General features: G+C 36.0%; 1 long non-coding RNA gene across 2 annotated transcripts in view; it reads left to right on the forward strand.

Annotated features, from left to right (window-relative positions):
• Positions 1-267: 267 nt before the first annotated feature.
• The window catches only part of LOC127522985 (uncharacterized), a 29,281-nt gene continuing 16,143 nt past the window's right edge, over positions 268-13,405 (forward strand). For both annotated transcript variants that reach the window (XR_007932792.1, XR_007932793.1), the window contains exons 1-3: positions 268-391; positions 10,684-10,795; positions 11,051-13,393. This is a non-coding gene — a long non-coding RNA (uncharacterized LOC127522985). The remainder of the gene's footprint in view (positions 392-10,683; positions 10,796-11,050; positions 13,394-13,405) is intronic.

Consider the following 13,405-nt stretch of genomic DNA (forward strand, 5'->3'; position numbering starts at 1 on the left):
ATTCCTTCTGAAGCAAGCCTGAACATGTCTCAGAACTTGAAGTCAAATATAGGTATGTGTCCCATTCTCAGTCACACTGTCTCACTCTCCCCTCCCTCATTTATTTCAGTTCTCTCTCCCCTCATGTCCTCTGAGACAGTGGTGTGATGTAATGTGAAGTAGAAATGGTGTTGACTCTTTGACCTTGCTCTAAATCCTCAGACGGAGAATAAGAGAGGTTATAAAAAATGTTGTATTACCTCACTCTCTGTCTCTTTCTGCACTTTGTAGAAGGGGTTGAGAAGGGGTGCGGTGTAAATCTACTCATCATATTAAACCAGGCCTTCCTAGAACACCTGAGTCTCTGAGTCCTGACTGATGCCTCAAAGTTACTCCTCACTCACCTCCTAAGGTTTGCTCATCCTGCCGTATTCTGTTTTGTCATTTTATAATGAACACAACGTATTGCTTCTCGTTTTAAAGAAATAATTACATATAAACAAATTACAATTCAGTCATTATTTACTCCAAACTTGTATACTATTTTTGGAAAAGGAGACATTTTGAAGAATCTTTATACAGCTTTTTTCCTCAGCTCATATTGACCAAAAGACAGCAAAATAAACCTCTATAATAGTATAGTCTATACCAGTGGTTTTCAAACTGAGTTCTGGGGACCCAAAGGGGCTGCAAAGGAGTATTGGGGGGGTCCATGGAAACATTTTAAGGGGGGGGGGGAGAGAATGTAAAAACTGTAAGAAAAAATAATAATATAAATAAATATATATTTTTAAAAACATCATTCATTTGACTAAATTTGACATTGGTTACAGTTTTGTTCTGCTTTCTAAAGACTGGAAATCATGGAAATAATCACTATTATTTTATTCTATTGATTTATTCTATTTACTACTGTCAACTTAGACACTAAATATTTTCCAGATCATTTTTTACACACATTTATATATATTTGTATAATATTTTTGTAACAGTGAGGCTCTGTGACTAGAGACTTGTATTATGAAAAGGACTCTTACTTTGACACGGGACTGTGAACATACATGCATGCGTACACTTCCCTTTGTAACACCATACACACAGTATCTGTTTTGCGCACGTGTTAACACACATATGTTTGTATCACTGATGATGTGTTGTGTTGTTCCTGTCCTCATCATGCCATTTCGTCATCAGTTTAACGTTTAATGTTTTATAAATTTTACTATGTTGATTTATGTATTGTGTTGTGTTAAGGAGTAAAACAAAACCGGTAATCATGTTAAATGCTTATTGTTTTCATTTAACCACCTACGTAATATACATAGTCATACTTACGTACTGGAACATTTTTCCATCCCAAACAGACAAAACCCGGTCACAGTAAATGCCACAATTTTGAAGATCTCAGTCCCGCCAATAGAAGGCACATTGTTCTCATGTGTTAGGGGGAGATTGGTGATCTGATTGAGCATTGTTAAACATTAATGATTGAATTTGTTTTGTTCCAAATGTTTATGTATTTTTGTAATATTATAACAGTTTAATTTGTTACTGTTAAATCACATTTATTTGTCTTTCTTAAATTTCTTTATTACCTTTCATTTCTAAATGGTTTAGTCCAAGTAGGAGGGGCTTGGCATTTTTAAGATGGTCTCTGAGTTGTCTGGAAGCTTGTAGAGTGAGTTAAGGAGTGAAATTGCTGTCTTTTGGGTCAATTTATTGGCTATTTTTTTTTTGTTCTTTTTTTTTTTTTAGATTGCAAGTCATGGTCACTATGAATTGTCATTGTATGGAAAAGAACTGCAGATTCTTTACAGAACTACTCCAAGGTTGAATTTGACAGAATTTCTTTATTTTTTGTCTAAATTTAGATTGTGCATGTGTCTTTAATCAGCAGTGGTTTAGTCTCTCAGATTCATTTCCAAGTGACATTCTATCACAGGGCATTGAGGTGTTTTTGTTTACACCCTGCAAAAAAAAAAAAACATGTCACTGCTGTTAGCGTCCCACAAATCTGAAGAGTTTTGAAATATCTTGGTGCTTGTGTATCCGCACTATTATTTTTATTAAACGACTGAAAACTCAGCAAACTGACATATAAAAAACAGTGAGGAGAAACTTCTCATTAGCTGAGCGTGGAGAAGAAAGCCACACTGTTTTCTTTGCTGCAAGCAGGCATGAAGAAATGGAGCAACAGATCAGAGAATGGGAAAAAAAAAAAGTTGCTGTTATTCACCGGTGTGGCAACCCCAACATCTGAATAACAGTCACTTTGACAAACTGCAAATCAAATCACCGCACCACCTACTCCACTTGCCCCTAAAGTTGATAGATACTCTTTTATTATTTAACAGACATAATTTGCCAAGAGCTCTCTGGATTAGTGAAAAACGCACAGAGAGTGGAGTGTTTCACGACTCAAAAGGAGTAGCAGCATAAAATCAAAACCCACATTGCAGACGTGTCGATGAGTGGTTTTAAAACATGCAGAGAAACAGTTGCTATGGAAGGAGCTTAATGAGGGGGAATTAAGATGGAGAGGAAGGAGCAGGCCACGGGCTAGTTTTAGAAAAACAAGTCAAAGAGATGTCTGATCTAATTTATAAACCCCAAGTGTCATTTCCAAATCCCCTCTCTCTCTCTCTCTCTCTCTCTCTCTCTCTCTCTCTCTTAGCTGCTATGTAAAACAAGAGATGAATAAACAAATCTGCCTCATTAATATGTATAACCATACATGTCTACGGCACTACCGGGATGTCAACAATGCTTTGTAACAGGAGAATATATTCAGCTATCGCTGTTAAATGCACTATCAGCAGTACAGCATATTTGATGCTTTTGAAATATTACTTGCTGCAACAAGGTTATTACGAGGATTTCGTTCAGCATTATAACATGCAAAACATGTTGCATTTACTACAGCACATAATCTCTCTGTTTGAGGCTATAATATTCACACTTTCTCATTTTAAATAGATACATTACAGCCTGGAATTCTCATTTTGGGTTTATGTTTTAACAGGTTGTATACGTCTGATACACACACATGCACGTTCACGCTCCAGTAGAGGATAGCTGGTGAGGAATTAATGGTACAATGAGCTTCTAATTACCCCTGGATCATAATGCTAAGGTGAGGTAGAAAAACAAGAGAAAGAAACTTGTATGCTAATTATATTCCAAGTAATGCAAAGCGCTTGCATTGACAGTGAATCAAAGATTGGTTTTTTGTTCAGGCTTTAATGGGTGGCTAATTGCTCCTCTCTCGTTAGTCATAGACTATTCATGTGCAATTAGCCTGTGATTCAGTCTCTGTACAAGCACAAGGGCACAGCTTAGATGTGCTACCTGTGTCCTGTGTTACTTCCTGTTGCTCCTACAGTTTAACATGGCTTCATGCTAATGACTCAATCATTATGAAGTTAAAAACATTGTGAATAATCTGAGTGTGTGTGTATATACATATATATATATATATATACACGCACACACACACACAAAGCAACATGCCATTTCTCAGTAGCGATGTAGTAACATTGCTGTTTTTGAAGCAGTTAAAGTTAGCTTAGCGAGTTGTTAATTAGCAACGGAGGCTTCAAATGAGCTGCTTAAGAAATTAGCGTTTAAACGACAAAAATATCTGAACAATGTCTTGAGGTGTGGTAACCATAGTATAAGTAAGGAATGATTGACAATGGAACGTTGAATTATTAGAAAAATACACAGTTGACACTTTCTATCTGCAACACGCAATAAAGTGGTGCAGGGATGACATTACAACCCGAAGTCTAATTCGCTGAAGGTTCCTTCGAGATTTTCCTGTGGGGTTTTATAATGGAGTTTTCTAATTTATGACTAAAATAAAACCTTCTACAGTGTACACTGCACACACTCACACCTCAAGCTGTCTTATCTAGTTAATTATTAAAAAAATGTGTGTTTTCAAAAATGAACATAACTGCTTCAAAGTTTGTGTTTTTTCACTATGGGTGTGTGTAATTTTACGTTGTAGAACAAAAGGTCAAAGTATGGTCAAGTTATGTTTACCATGGGCTTTATTTTGCACGTAAATCGAAAAACCCAATTATAACACCGCGTAGGAAAATCTCGAAGGAACCGGTGGCGAATTAGTCTTCCAGGTTCTGATGTCATGCTTGCACCACTATTCGTGGCAATATCGCACAAAAAAAGGCAATTTTTGCAAGTTAAGTGCAGCATAATAAAATAACAACAAAGAAATAAATTTACCTTGAGCAGTGTTGTCCTTTAACATTCAAATTACAAGCAGACTTTTTGAAGAAATATCGTTGAACGCAGTGTTAATTTCGTTGACGAATAATTTTCATCATTATTTTTCATAATTTTTTCACAGACGAAAATGAGATGATAACTAAATAAACTGTTTTGAATGACAAAAACTATGATGAAAATCTGTTGACATTTTCTTCAATGAATAAAAACAAGACAAAAATATTAGGGAGGGACAATTTGGGACAAGATCCTGTCAGAACTGATCACTGAAGGGCACCTCTCAGACGTCAGCGTATGAGTACTGAATTAAGCTCTTTTTCATGTCTTTTCGGCGCCTGAATGGACAAATACACACAACGTTATGTCAAAATGTCAGTTTTGGAAAGTATTCACGTAAACCGAGTCGGTTATGTCTTAAACATAAACAGTTCGGAGAATATCAGATCCCAGCATTCGATCTTAAAGTGACAGCAGCCTAATAAACCTGTTGCCGTCTGGGCCCTTAATCACTTTCTGTAGGAAAATGAGGACTTAAAATTGCAAGCGCTTAATTTATGGATCATCAGCTATATTTTTGTATAGTTTAACTGTTTATTGAAACAACAGTATTGTACTGTATGAAATTGGCTGTATTTGTCCAATGTTCCTCCCTCTCTCCCTCCCTCTTTCTCTCAGCTACTGTATCGTGAGTCTGATTCATTTCAACAAATTGGTTAGTTCAGATGGTGTATTGTAGCAAGTAATTTCAATGAACCGGCTCAAAAACTAGATTTGCAGATTAATATGAGTCATCAGTCAGTAGAATCTTTTTTCTTGTTCTTTTTGTAGCAAAATGTTCATATGGTTAAATAATGGTTTTTCAATTAGTTTTTTAGTCATATTAAATTCACTTTTAATGGATGTTTAAGTTTAATATGCTCTCAGAAAATTGTACATCTAGGAGAGTCACTGAAGCAGTCCTTTCCATAGGTACTAATACTGTAAGTACAGTTTAGGTGCTAATACTGTATGTTGCCTTCACTGGGTGCTGCTGTACTGCACTGCACTTGTTTTTGCTAACAGTGTACTGTCACCCATAGGCAGATTACAAAGAATACAAGTGTTTGAAATCTTGAAAGGTTAGTTTTGTATCTTGTTAACTGTAGATTTATTTCCATATTTGTATGCTTGTGGATAAAACACTCACCGTTGAGGACTAAATAGGTGTACTTTGCCTTTTTCATGCATTTGGAATGCATTAAATCACATTTCCACAATCTTCCCCATTCTAAATTTAATAAATAGTTAAGTAGTTTTTCATATTTTTTTTATAAAATTGTGACAAGAAAATAACAGCATAAATATTTCACAAATAATAATGTTGTCACACGCAAGATGTTGTATACTTGAAGTAAATTATTGAGCTCATAGGGGTTCAGCTGACAAAAACAGTTGGGAAACCCAGCGTTCCCTAAATGCTTCTCCATCTACATTAATAATGATAAAAGACTCTGTATGAATCCACTTGACAGGCAGATTTAAGATCCAGACTCATACAGAGTCTCATTCAAGACCACTTAATTTCTTAAGGACCATCTTTAACATTTCAACCAGAAGTTTCTTAGCTAAATTTTTTTGAATTTGGATTCAAATGATTGTGGATTTAATCAATGTGATTGTCCTGATCATAATATAATGTTGGTCAGCTTGTGTTGCGAGAAGATTCTTCATGGTGTTTTTTAAACACGAACAACTCTGAAGATCAGTCACCCGAGAAAGAAGAAAAATCACATTGCCTTTGTTAAGACCACTAAAGAGCCCGTCATTTGAAATAAAAGAAATGATAAGAGCTGGTTACTTTCATTTCCATGAGATTCCCATTTTGAGAGAATCTTTTGTCTCAGAGAAGTTAATAAAAAGCCACTAATTTTCTGCGACGATGATGATGGTGACACGGAGAGGATGAATGCTGTCAGGAAATGTGGAGCAAGTGATTGGTGAGAATAGAAGAGGAAGTCAAAACAAACTTAATATAGTAGGCGCTAATGGGGGGTGGAATTCAGCACAGACTAATGAACGATTCATTTCAACAGCGCTAGGAAAAAGAACAAAGCTGCTCCAGTTTGGAAGGAAGTGTCTTCCATGAGCCGTTGACAATTTTATGTCGTTTTGTATTACAAGTGTTCTTTTATTTTGAGCAGTGCGGCAATAGTGACTAATTGTCATTCTGTCACTCACTAAGTTTCTTTTTGTCCCCATAAAAATGGTTTTACAATCCTTTTACAACACCACAAAGTGTAATGAGCGTGAGCGTGCGACCACATAGAGCAAAATTGATTTTCAATAGACTCCCTGTTTTAACAGAGCATCACGCACCTGTATTTTTATAGGGAGCATCAGTGGCAGTCCTGGATCGCTTGGTGCCCTTGTTGAGATTTGACACATGACCAAAACCAAAAAAAAAAAAAAAAATCAAAGTCTATGTATGTTGATAACTCTGTGAAGTTCTACAATAATCATTTAATCAATATTATTTAATCAAACTAAATATGTAACATGGCTATGACCGCTTCACCCAATGGTTCTGTGTATCACTACACAACACCCTTAGCAACCACTCTTAGCAACATAAACTGTTTGTTCTCAATTGATATTGTTCATTGAAGCTTACTGTATTATGTAGAAGAGTATTGTGAGAAAGTGATTGAGTGAGCGAGTTTATTACCTGCATTCAGATTTAGCATTTTCCTTCAGGTCAGTCCCATGTTCACAATAAAAAATCGGTTTAAATGTCCGATTTATTATCTTGTCCTTTTAACAGTTAAGGGGTTTTCCCGTGATTGACAGCGCTAGTCAAAGCATTTGTCAGTTGCGTCTTGTTCTGTGTTCACAACAATTAAGTCTTTTCAATATAAAAGTCTCCGCTATTTAATGACTTACTCGTAAAGACAGTTTTTGCTGCCATCTAATGGCGTAATAATGTAACTTCTGTTGCTGTTCACGGTCAGGGGCTATTTTTTTTTTCTGGCGGAAGGAAGGCTTTTAGTTATTTTACTTCATGAAAGTTGCATTGATACATATTTTTTGGCTTTAATATTTGTATTGTGTGGTAACCGTTTTACAAAAGCAATAAGGTACTCGAGGCTAGTGCTGTATTGTGAATAAGTCACAGCTGAAGGGCGGTGTTAGGCACAATGTGAAGCGGTACCTTATTGCTTACATAAATGTGTAAAATATATATATATATATATATATATATAGCCTAAAATTAACATTCGCTAAATGCGTTGAGCTCTCTTTCACACCTTGCGCTTGAACGCACAAATTCACAAAAAATTTTAAAAAAATGCCAGTCTCAGTGAGTATCCTAGTAAACGTGAACGTGAAGTGAATTTGAACAGTAGAGAAAGATGTGTACCAGCATCAGTGTATTGGATCCGTGCATTAGATCTTAAAGCGACAGCAGCCTAATATTTCTGCTGCTGTCTGTTTTAATTTTAATCAAACAGCAAAAGATAAAGGAAAAATTCAGTCACTGCACTTGACTGAGTAACTTTTGTAGCTTTAATAAGGATTAATCTGTTTGTTTTACAGTGAAGACTATCCAGTGTTATTTTACATTTGATTACATTATTCAATGTCTCTAAAACTGCTGTTACTACTGTTGTCTTTAATAATGTTTTAAATTTATATTAGTCATGCTAGTATTTTTAGCTGTGTGTTAGAAATTAGAATGGAGAATTGTGAATTTTCACTAGTATCTAAAATGTTGGTGTTATAACTGCCTTGCAAAAACATGGGTGGTAAATTTTCTTAAGCCACCGGCCATTGGCAGGTTTGGCAATGTTTTATTATTATATATATTATTTTGCAGTACTATCACTCTCATGTCATTTTTCACATGGAAATATAAGCATATTGTGAGATGCATTATCCTGTGCCAATGCATTGGCATGTGAATAGTAGGTCATCCAGATATTCTATGCATACAGAAAATGGGCATACTGCACACACTATACATGCAGAAAATAGTAGTGTGTGCTGCCCAAACTGTAGCCTCTTTCTGTCTTCCTTATAGTTGTTATTCGAATGTCCATCTTAATGATATTCCTGTTTTTCTACTTCTAATGTTATTTGACCTCACTGCATGAGTCTATACGGGATCCCATGCATGTTTGTGTGCTCTCACAGGAAAAGAAGAGAAGTTGTTTACGACTCTCTCAACCTAAATGAGCGAGGGTTGACCGCCCCTTATCTGCCCACTAACAGATCTTGTCGAGCGACATTACTGTACATATGGTCAGCCTGTCCTGAAGCTAGGCATGGTTTATGTGTGTGTGGAGGCAGACAAGCATATCTAGAGCTGTCATCTTACTGTGGAAGTCAAGATGGAGGCTCACACATGCTCAAACATACATTCACATACACACACACACACACACACACACGCAAAGCTCATATAGGATGATTTCCACTGACAGGAACAGACACATCCCAGCTGGCCTTGAAATTTGTCCTGAGTAAAGGTGCAGAGATGCCAAACAGTCCTGCACTCCGTCTCACAAAAGGCTGTAGGAACACCAAACGCTGGCGTCCTCAGCTTCAGCGAGCAGATGAGTGTAAACACATACTTACTATTCAGATTGAAGTCTGAAAGGGAAGTTGAGGTTGTTTACTATGGCTGTCTGTCTTAATTCGCTGAAATGAGAGATGTGCAAACATATGTACAACAGAGATTTGAGCAACTGGGTCATTTGGTAAATGTTAGACTATGGCAATGAACTGCAGGGAGTATAAGAGCGTTGATTATTATCTCACTATGAATTTATCATATCACTATTATAAGGTGCCATTAATATTTATATGGTATGCATGTAAGCTTAATGTCCTTGACATTATTTATGAATCATATAGATTTTTTTTTTATTTAATATGCTTTTGCTTAGGTAAATGAGCAGTTCTTTATGTAAAATAATATATCATCATATGACAGATCTACATTATTCATGTCTATTTTAAATGACTACATTAAATCTATATGTGGTACCATCCAGTGAAATTATGATTAAACTGCTAATATTCACTCTTAAGATCTGTTCTGTTCTTTTTGTCATTTAACTGCAGTCTGATTTCACGGTATACTTTGCACTGTGCATTTAGAAAATATATTTTTGAAGTGCTTTTTTTTTTTTCATTTTATTTTTTCATTAGTAGTATTTGAAGCATAGAAAGATGAAGCACTGAAGGATAAATGTAAGATGTTTGGCCGAAAATGATATTTTCCATCCATGAATCATTATTTTTCCCCAATTTTTTTTCTTTTTTATTTAGCATGTCTTCTACAACACTGACATAAAAATGTTAAAAGATGTTTATTTACACTATTATCAGTGCCTGTATTACATACATGATTATAAAATAATTGGTATGTTTGTATCCTGAAAAAATTGTTTCCACAAAAATATTAAGCAACACAGCTATTTTCAACATTGATAATAATAAGAAATGTTTCTTGAGCAGCAAATCAGCATATCATATGATTTCTGAAGGATCATGTGACACTGAAGACTGGAGTAATGATGCTGAAAATTCAGCTTTATATATGAAATGGCCTGATCACATGATGACTTTAGTGAGCAATCAGCGTGGTATTAAAGGTACAGCTTCGTGTCTGTGACCGCTGACCAGTGTGTACAAGCTTGATGACTGCTGAAAACAAGTTGACTAATAAAAAGAAAAACTGAATATTAGTTCACAAATAATATATAATTGTTTAAATTGTTACTGTCTTTAGTTGTTATTTTGGAATGTAAAAATGCATAAAAACACTAACTTGATTAAATTATGTCTTGGTTTTAATAAATAGAACATTGCATAGTAAAATACAAAATAGAACTGTATTTGGCCTCTCTTTTTTATGTAATGTTAATTTAACCAGGAAAATTGTGTAACAAGGACATAAATGAGGACTTTGCCTCCTCATTTTAAAACACCACCGCAAACACACACACACACACACACACACACACACACACACACATATATATATATATATAGCCTGTCTGTCTTGTAAAAGAAAATCTTATTTGGCATTTAAAAAAAAAAAGAATTAAGTGTTTTTGAGATGATTATTAGAAATAATTCAAAAGTATCTTTTAAAAAAAGCATCAGGATTGACTTTTAAATACATATATGTGGAAAAATTTAGATAAAACAGATGTTCTCTTCAGAGGACAAACATGAGCGCCTGGGTCCTGCGAGTATCTGTTGTTCCAGAGAAGTTTGTCTCCAAACACCCTTAGGAATCAGTTGAACTTGTCCCAACTTCTCTCAGAACTTGGTATTACTTTCTGTCTGTTACTTGTCCAAAACCAAAAGAAAAAAAGAGCAGACACTCTCTCGAATGGAGTGGTGCTGGGTATGTTCGGGTCTTGTGGGAATAAAGTGTGTTTTGTATTTTATTTTTGCTTGCAGTTGGAGGGCTTCTATCTCAGACAAATCACTAAACCTACAGATAGGAGAGAGTGGAGAGAATCAGATCCTGTTGGAGAACTGTAACCCCCCTGAACCGACACTACCAGATAACGTAAGGTGCAATAACAGAAAAAGTATCAGAAATATGTAGCCTGCCATATATGTGTGTGTGTGTGTGTGTGTGTGTGTGTGTGTGTGTGTGTGTGTGTGTGTGTGTGTGTGTGTGTGTGAGTACGCGCATGCATGCTCTATCTTAACTGAAATCAATGCTGTAGCCAGGATCCATCCTCTTGCTGAGGTTGTTTTTGATGGTGGGGTGGACGGCTCTAGGGTACAATGTGTATGCATTTGTGTCTCTATCTCACAGCCCAGAGAAGCAGAGGAAAGAGCAGATAGCAGACGCACAGATAGCACAGATGCGTCAGTTTGTCTGGACATACACGGCAGGTCAACAGCAGCTGAATTTGAGTAGACCTCAGATCTGCACCGCAAGAAGAGGTTGGATCTTGATTAGCTCTAGATTCAGACGGCATACCTACTATCTGTCTGCTCACTGTTTAGCAGTTCTCTTTTGGGTTTTAATTTAGGACTTTTTTCATTGGACATCAAGAGGCAACGGTATAGATAAATTGTTTATATTGTACAATATATATATATATATTTTTTTTAAATTGGTTTTATGTTCTCTGCAGCCACATATAGCACATTGTGGTCAAGTTTATCCACTTTGCAAGTGAAATTATATTTAATAGAGTCTGTATTTAATTTTCTTTAACCCTGTGTAGATTTATTCATAGCTTTTGAAGAGCAGTGCATGTCTCGCAACCTGTCCATAATGATATTCGTCTAAATTAACTAGCTTTAATGAAGTGACAGATGAAATTGTGCGAAATTACCATAGATTTGATTGGATGCACGGCCTTTGATGTCAATAAAAGGTAACAGAAACCACTTCCTCTGTTTTAATAGTTAATAGGTAATAATTGATTAACAATATTAATAATTATTATTAAATGTTCAGTATTATTAATTATTAATATTGTTGATAATGATAATATTGTTACTTGAATTTGAGTATTAGCATTTAGTGTTTTTTTTTTTCTTGTTTTTTTTTTTTTCACCCTATGCACAAGTAAAGGTCACAAGACTTCAAGTGCCATTTGGGACATTTTAACCATTTCACCTAGAAACAAAGTCATAATTTTAAGGCTGCAATAATGAACACTTCTGAGGAAGAAATAGCTACTAGATTTGCTGTAGTTCGCATGCCTTGAAACTCTGAAAGATATTAAAGATAATGCCACTTTTACAAGATATAAAAATAAGTCTCTGATGTCCCTAGAGTGTGTATGTGAAGCTCAAAATACCCTACAGATCATTTTTTATAGCATGTTAAATTTGTCATTTTTTTGAGGGTGAGCAAAAACGCTCCGTTTTTGTGTGTGTTCCTTGAAATGCAAATGAGCTGCTGCTCTCAAGAAGAGGGCGGAGTTTCAAGAGCTTGTGTTAGCAGCGCCTCACATTACCTCATGCAGACTTCATTAAAATGTTAGAAACTGTTCAGACTTTTATGTTCAAACCGGAGTCGGACAATGATGGAGAGACTCAAGAAGAAGTGACAACATGTAGAATGCAACAGGACGTTTCTGAATGGTTAGCTGATGAATTTATGTAGCTGATGTGGAGTTACCTATCTTAAAGTCATTGATTAGCATATTCTGTCATGATAATCTATAAATCAGTCATGTGGGAACTGTTGTAAGATGCCTACAGAGCCAGAGAATATATGCTGCATGAAGATAGAACAGGTAATAGACTATTATAACTTGTCATTTTGTCATCTTGCTTTTATGACATGCTATTGCATTTGTGTTATGTACTGTATTGCAATAACATGGCCTCACCCCCTTTGTTGCATTTTCTCAGGGGCAGGGTTTATGTAAATTTTAGGGTTATTGATGTCGCAAACCCGGGAAGAAACTCATTGTAGTCCTTACCAGCCATATCTTGTAGTCCTTAAACAGAGAATTCTTTAAAAGAAAATATCTATCTTTACTTTGAACTTTGAGCGACGTAACTTTGCAGATGTTGTTTATGCTCAAACAGCAACATTACACACTAACTAAAGTTAAAAAAGTGAAATCATAATCAATCACCTCTTTAAGTTAGGAGTTTTATACCCTGATTGGTGATGTCGAATGTTTTTATGTTGTCATCCTTCTTCATAGAGACAAAAGGGATATAGAAAACAATATGCTTAGTAGTCTTTTTGAGGGGTAGCGGTTTGTGGGTTGTTATTTTTATGTTTTTTTTCTTGCCTCTCTTATTTACTTTCTTTGTTCTCCACATTTTATGTGCTTTCAGCTGTCAACCATTGTGTTTCCCTTGCTCTCTCTTCCCCTCTCTCTCTGAGTTACATGTCGTCAGTGTGTTTATCAGTGTTTGTACAGACCTATGGCCTCTCGCTTCTCAAACCCAGGAGCAACACACACAGTGCCGCAGTCTTTTCTGACTGCTGTGAAATGCAGAGATGGCTCAGGAATACTAATCCCATTCGCATGTCAACTGGACGGACCAGAGGAGAAGCTAATGGGGCGGGCGGGGATGAGGAGAAGGACACCCTCCTCCAACCCCAGCACTGCATCAGTGAGTGGCAGAGTCCTCCCGGCCACAGAGATAAAGATTAGTAGAGGCCGAGCTGAACACAGAGGTAAGTGTCTCC

The sequence above is a fragment of the Ctenopharyngodon idella genome, chromosome 11 (assembly GCF_019924925.1).
Source record: "Ctenopharyngodon idella isolate HZGC_01 chromosome 11, HZGC01, whole genome shotgun sequence".
NCBI classification, from domain to species: Eukaryota; Metazoa; Chordata; class Actinopteri; order Cypriniformes; family Xenocyprididae; genus Ctenopharyngodon; species Ctenopharyngodon idella.